General features: G+C 55.6%; 1 pseudogene; it reads right to left on the bottom strand.

The window, feature by feature from the left end:
* Positions 1 to 2,633: 2,633 nt before the first annotated feature.
* LOC145818459 (25S ribosomal RNA) lies at positions 2,634 to 5,349 on the bottom strand (annotated as a pseudogene).
* Between the last annotated feature and the right edge of the window lie 651 nt (positions 5,350 to 6,000).

Below are 6,000 nucleotides of genomic sequence, written 5' to 3'. Positions count from 1 at the left end.
CCATGCCACGGCCTTGGCCCACATGCCTTGCCATGACCTCGGCCCGCATGCCTTGCCACGACGTTGCCCAGCATGACATGCCACAGCGTTCCCAAGCGTGCCATGCCACGGCCTCGGCCCCAGCCCCGGCTCGCATGCCATGCCACGACCTCAGCCCGCATGCCTTGCCACGGCGTTGTCCAGCATGCCATGCCACGGCGTTGCCCAGTGTGCCATGCCTTGGCCTTGGCAAACATGCCATGCCACGGCCTCGGCCAGCAAGCCATGCCATAGCGTTGCCCAGCATGCCAAGGCCGGAATGCCATGCCACGACCTCGGCCCGCATGCCATGCCACGACCTTGGCCCGCATGCCTTGCCACGGCGTTGCCCAGAATGCCATGCCATAGCGTTCCCCAGCGTGCCACGCCACGGCCTCGGCCCGCATGCCATGCCACAGTGTTGGCCTGCATGCCAAGGCCGGAATGCCATGCCACGGCCTCAGCACGCCTGCCATGCCACGGCCGCGGCCTGCATGCCACGCCACGGCCTCGGCCCGCATGCCATGGCACAGCGTTGCCCTGTATGCGAAGGCTGGAATACCATGCCACGGCCTCATCCAACATACCGCAGCGTTGCCCAGCGAGCCATGCCACTGCCTCAGCCCGCATGCCATGCCATGGCCCCCGCCCGCATGCCTTGCCACGACGTTGCCCGGCATACCATGCCACAGCGTTGCCCAGCGTGCCATGTCATAGCCTTGGCCAACATGCCATGCCATGGCCTCAGCCCGCATGCCATGCCACAGCGTTGCCCAGCATGCCAAGGCCGGAATGCCATGCCACGGCCTCGGCCCGCATGCCATGCCACAGCGTTGCCCAGCATGCCAAGGCCGGAATGCCATGCCATGGCCTCGGCCCGCATGCCATGCAACGGCCTAGGCCCGCATGCCTTGCCACGGCGTTGCTCTGCATGCCATGCCACAACGTTGCATTGCGTGCCACGCCACGGCCTCGACCCGCATGCCATGCCACAGCGTTGCCCAGCGTGCCATGCCACGGCCTTGGCCCGAATGCCATGGCACGGCCTCGGCCCCCATGCCATGGCACGGCGTTGCCCTGCATGCCAAGGCCAGAATGCCATGCCACGGCCTTGGCCCGCATGCCATGCCACGGCCTCGACAAGCATGCCATGCCACAGCCTTGGCCCGCATGCCTTGCCACGGCGTTGCCCAGCATGCCATGCCATAGCCTTGGCCCACATGCCATGCCACGGCCTTGGGCCACATGCCATGCCACAGCGTTGCCCAGCATGCCAACGCCAGAATGCCATGCCACGGACTCGGCCCGCATGCCTTGCCACGACGTTGCCCAGCATGACATGGCACAGTGTTGCCAAGCGTGCCATGCCATGGCCTCGGCCCCGGCCCCGGCCCGCAGGCCTCGCCACGACCTCGGCCCGCATGCCTTGCCACGGCATTGCCCAGTGTGCCATGCCACGGCGTTGCCCAGCGTGCCATGCCACGGCCTCGGCCAACATGCCATGCCACGGCCTCGGCTCGCATGCCATGCCACAGCGTTGCCCAGCATGCCAAGGCCGGAATGCCATGCCACGTCCTCGGCCCGCATGCCTTGCCACGGCGTTGCCCAGCATGCCATGCCACAGCGTTGCCCAGGGTGCCATGCCACGGCCTCGACCCGCATGCCATGCCACGTCCTCGGCCTGCATGCCATGGCACAGCGTTGGCCTGCATGCCAAGGCTGGAATGCCATGCCACGGCCGCGGCCCGCATGCCATGCCACGGCCGCGGCCCGCATGCCGTGGCATAGCATTACCTTGCATGCCAAGGCCAGAATGCCATGCCACGGCCTCGGCCAGCATGCCGCAGCGTTGCCCAGCATGCCATGCCACGGCCTCGGCCCGCATGCCATGCCACGGCCCCCACCCACATGCCTTGCCGTGGCGTTGCCCAGCATGCCATGCCATAGCGTTGCCCAGCGTGCCATGCCATAGCCTTGGCCAACATGCCACGCCACGGCCTCGGCCCGCATGCCATGCCACAGCGTTGCCCAGCATGCCAAGGCCGAAATGCCATGCAACGGCCTCGGCCCGCATGCCATGCAACGGCCTCGGCCTGCACGCCTTGCCATGGCGTTGCTCAGCATGCCATGCCACAGTGTGCCATACCACGGTCTCGGCCCGCATGCCATGCCACAGCGTTGCCCAGCGTGCCATGCCACGGCCTCGGCCCGCATGCCATGCCACTCCATTATATAGAAATACAAGCCAAAGGCTTGTATTAATCCATCCATGCACGTGTATGGAGATCCCCTTCAGTGAACAACAACTGGCACAACTGGCAAATAAATATCTGAAAAAGGAGAAAAATGGCCGTCGGCCATCCTATGTGGCCGACCGGCCATCAACATAGCCGACTTGCCACCATTGGTGGCCGACAAGCACAAGTCATGGCCGGCAGGCTAAGGGGATGGCAGACAGGTCACCTTCTCCTCTAGAAGTGAAGCAACAAGCTCTTGGCCCACAATCAAGCACAAAACAAACAAGATTAGAGGTTCCAAGGCAAGGCACTCAGCCGAGACCTTCAAGGACTCAAAACGAACACGAGCGAGAACAATCATCGGCTGTTCAGACGATAACGTCCAAGTCTTTGAGGACGGTCAAAAATGGGGTGTCTACAGTGCCTCAGGCCAGTTATCCCTGTGGTAACTTTTCTGATACCTCTAGCTTCAAATTCTGAAGGTCTAAAGGGTTGGTAGGCCACGCTTTCACAGTTCGTATTCGTACTAGAAATCAAAATCAAATGAGCATTACCCTTCTATTCCACACGAGATTTTTGTTCTCATTGAGCTCATCTTAGGACACTTGCATTATCTTTTTACAGATGTGCCGCCCCAGCCAAACTCCCCACTTGACAATATCTTCCACCCGAATCGGCCCACCGAGGCAGGCCTTAGGTCCAAAAAGAGGGGTAGTGCCTCACCTCCGATTCACGGAATAAGTAAAATAACGTTAAAAGTACTGGTATTTCACTTTTTCCATTTCTAGCTCCCACTTATCCTACACCTCTCAAGTCATTTCACAAAGTCAAACTAGAGTCAAGCTCAACAAGGTCTTCTTTCCTCATTGATTCTACCAAGCCCATTCCCTTGGCTATCGTTTCGCTAGATAGTAGACAGGGATAGTGGGAATCTCGTTAATCCATTCATGTGTGTCACTAATTAGATGACGAGGCATTTGGCTACCTTAAGAGAGCCATAGTTACTCCCGCCGTTTACTTGTGCTTGGTTGAATTTCTTCACTTTGACATTCAGACCACTAGAAAGAAATCACATTGCGTGAGCATCCGCAGGGAACAACGTAATGCTTTGTTTTAATTAATCAGTCTGATTTCCCTTGTCTGTACTAGTTCTAAGTCGACTGTTCGCTGGTCGGGGAAGGCCCCATGAGGAACCTTTTCCAATCTGTTCCCCGGCTGGCACGCAGTGATCCACTCTTTCCGCGGGAGCAGCTCGAGCAGTCCACTGACAGCCGACGGATTTGGGACTGGGACCTCCACTCCCAGTCCTCAGTGTCAATCCTTTTCCCGACATTACGGATCCTTTTTACCAACTTTCCTTGCCTATATTGTTCCATCGACCAGTGGCTGTGCACCTTGGAGACCTGATGCGGTTATGAGTACAACCGAGCATGGGAGGCACTCGGTCCTCTGGATTTTCAAGGGCCACTAGAGGCGCACCGAACACCACACGACGTACGGTGCTCTTCCAACCGTGGGACCCTACCTCCAACTGAGCCGTTTCTAGGGCGGGTAGGCTGTTAAACAAAAAAGATAACTCTTTCCAAGGCCCTCACCGACGTCTCCAAATTCCATAATGTTGCCGTCAGCCGCCACATCCCGGTTCAGGAATTTTAACCTGATTCTTTTTCGAAGCTCGTGCTAAATGTGCTCACTGTCGGGCTTTCCCCAACTCTTAGGATCGACTAACCCATGTATAAGTGTCATTCACATGGAACCTTTCCCCTCTTCGGCCTTCAAAGTTCTCACTTGAATATTTGCTACTACCATCAAGATCCGCACCAACAGCTACTCCGTTTGGCCTTGTACCCAAGGTTTTGCACCGACCGCTATGCCCTCCTACTCATCGGGGCCTGGCACTTGCTCCGACGGCTGAGTATAGGTCACGCACTTAAGCGCCATCCATTTTCAGGGCGAGTTGATTCAGCAGGTGAGTCATCACACACTCCTTAGCTGATTTCAACTTCCATGACCATTGTCCTGCTGTCTTAATCGACCAAAAACTTTGTGGGTTCTAGGTTAGGGCGTAATTGGGCACTATAACCCGGCTTTCGGTTCATCCTACATCTACTTACCAAAAATGACCCACTTGGAGCTCTCAATTCTGTGGCGCAGCTTAACAGAGCAGTCGCGCCGTCCTACCTATTTAAAGTTTGAGAATTGGTCGAGGGCGTTGTGCCCCCGATGCCTCTAATCATTGGATTTGCCTAATAAAACTCACTCATGGGCTCTAGCTATCATGAGGGAAACTTCGGAGGGAACCAGGTACTAGACAGTTCGATTAGTCTCTCACCGCTCTACCCAAGTCAGATGAATGATTTGCATGTCAGTATCACTGCAGGCCGCCACCAGAGTTTCCTCTGGCTTCGCCCCACTCAGGCATAGTTCACCATCTTTCGGCTCCCGACAGGCATGCTCACATTTGAACCCTTCTCAGAAGATCAAGGTCAGTTGATGGTGCAACCCGCGAGGGGATCCCGTTAATCAGCTTCCTTGTGCCTTACAAGTTTACTCACCCATTGACTCACACACATGTCAGACTCCTTGGTCTGTGTTTGAAGACAGGCCAAATAGGGAGCTCGCAAGCCGGTGTCAGGAGCACACAAATGTTGAACCACACCCAAGGGCACATGTTACAAGCCACAACTGAGGCAAAGGCATCTCTGCGGGCTTTTCAACTGCCTGGGCTTTGGCCTCCGCCCCAATTCGCACCGGTCCACGCCTGAGCTGATCGGTAGACCGACTAATTGCCATTCCACATCTGACCGAGGAGCATCGCCAACCCCCATCCGCTCCTCTCTCGACAATTTCAAGCACTCTTTGACTCTCTTTTCAAAGTCCTTTTCATCTTTCCCTCGCGGTCCTTGTTTGCTATCGATCTCTTGCCGGTATTTAGCCTTGGATGGAATTTACCACCTGTAGACAACCCATTTTTGACAGCCCTTAAGACTTGGTGTAGACACCCCATTTTTGACCGTCCTCAAGACCTGGACGTCATCGTTTGAACACTCGATGATCATCCATGTTCGTGTTCGTCTTGAGTTCTCGGAGGTCTCGGTCGTGCGCCTTGCCTCAAGGTCTCTCAACTTATTTGTTTTGTGCTTGGTTGGACCAAGGACTTGTGGTCTTTGCACCTAAGAGTGGGAAATGGCTTGTTGGCTATCCCCACACATCACCGGCCATGGCCTGAAGCCGCCGGCCCTATTTTATTGCTACCGGCCAAAAGTGATGGCCGGTCGGCAATGTATTTAGTTGGCCGGCCCTTTGTGTTGGTCGATCGGCCTTTTCTGCTGGCCGAACCCTGTTCATCTGCTTTATGAAGATATTTAGTGCCAGGTGGCACAGACCCTGCCCTCCATACACATGTATGGAGGATTTGCACCCTTTGTTTTAGCTTCTTGAGGAAGCTTGAACCTTTTGAACCCTTGTTTTAAGCTTCTTGAGAAAGCTTGAACCGTTTGAACCTTTTTAGCTTCTCCAAGAAGCTTGAACCTCTTTAGCTTCTCCAAGAAGCTTGAACCCTCTTGTTTCTCTATAAGAGAGGGCCTCTCTCTCCTTTAGACAGTTTCCAAAAAATTTGTTTAAGGCAAGAAGCATATATCTCTCTTTGTCTCTATAATTTAGGCTTAGAAAGTGTTTGTTCTTGGCCTATTACACCACACCTCATAGCCACACACCTCCACCATTCATCTAATGTTCTTGGAGG

This window comes from Camellia sinensis, unplaced genomic scaffold (genome assembly GCF_055761805.1).
Source record: "Camellia sinensis isolate YWXY unplaced genomic scaffold, ASM5576180v1 Unanchor6, whole genome shotgun sequence".
NCBI classification, from domain to species: domain Eukaryota; kingdom Viridiplantae; phylum Streptophyta; class Magnoliopsida; order Ericales; family Theaceae; genus Camellia; species Camellia sinensis.
This window is presented reverse-complemented; position numbering and strand designations above follow the sequence as displayed.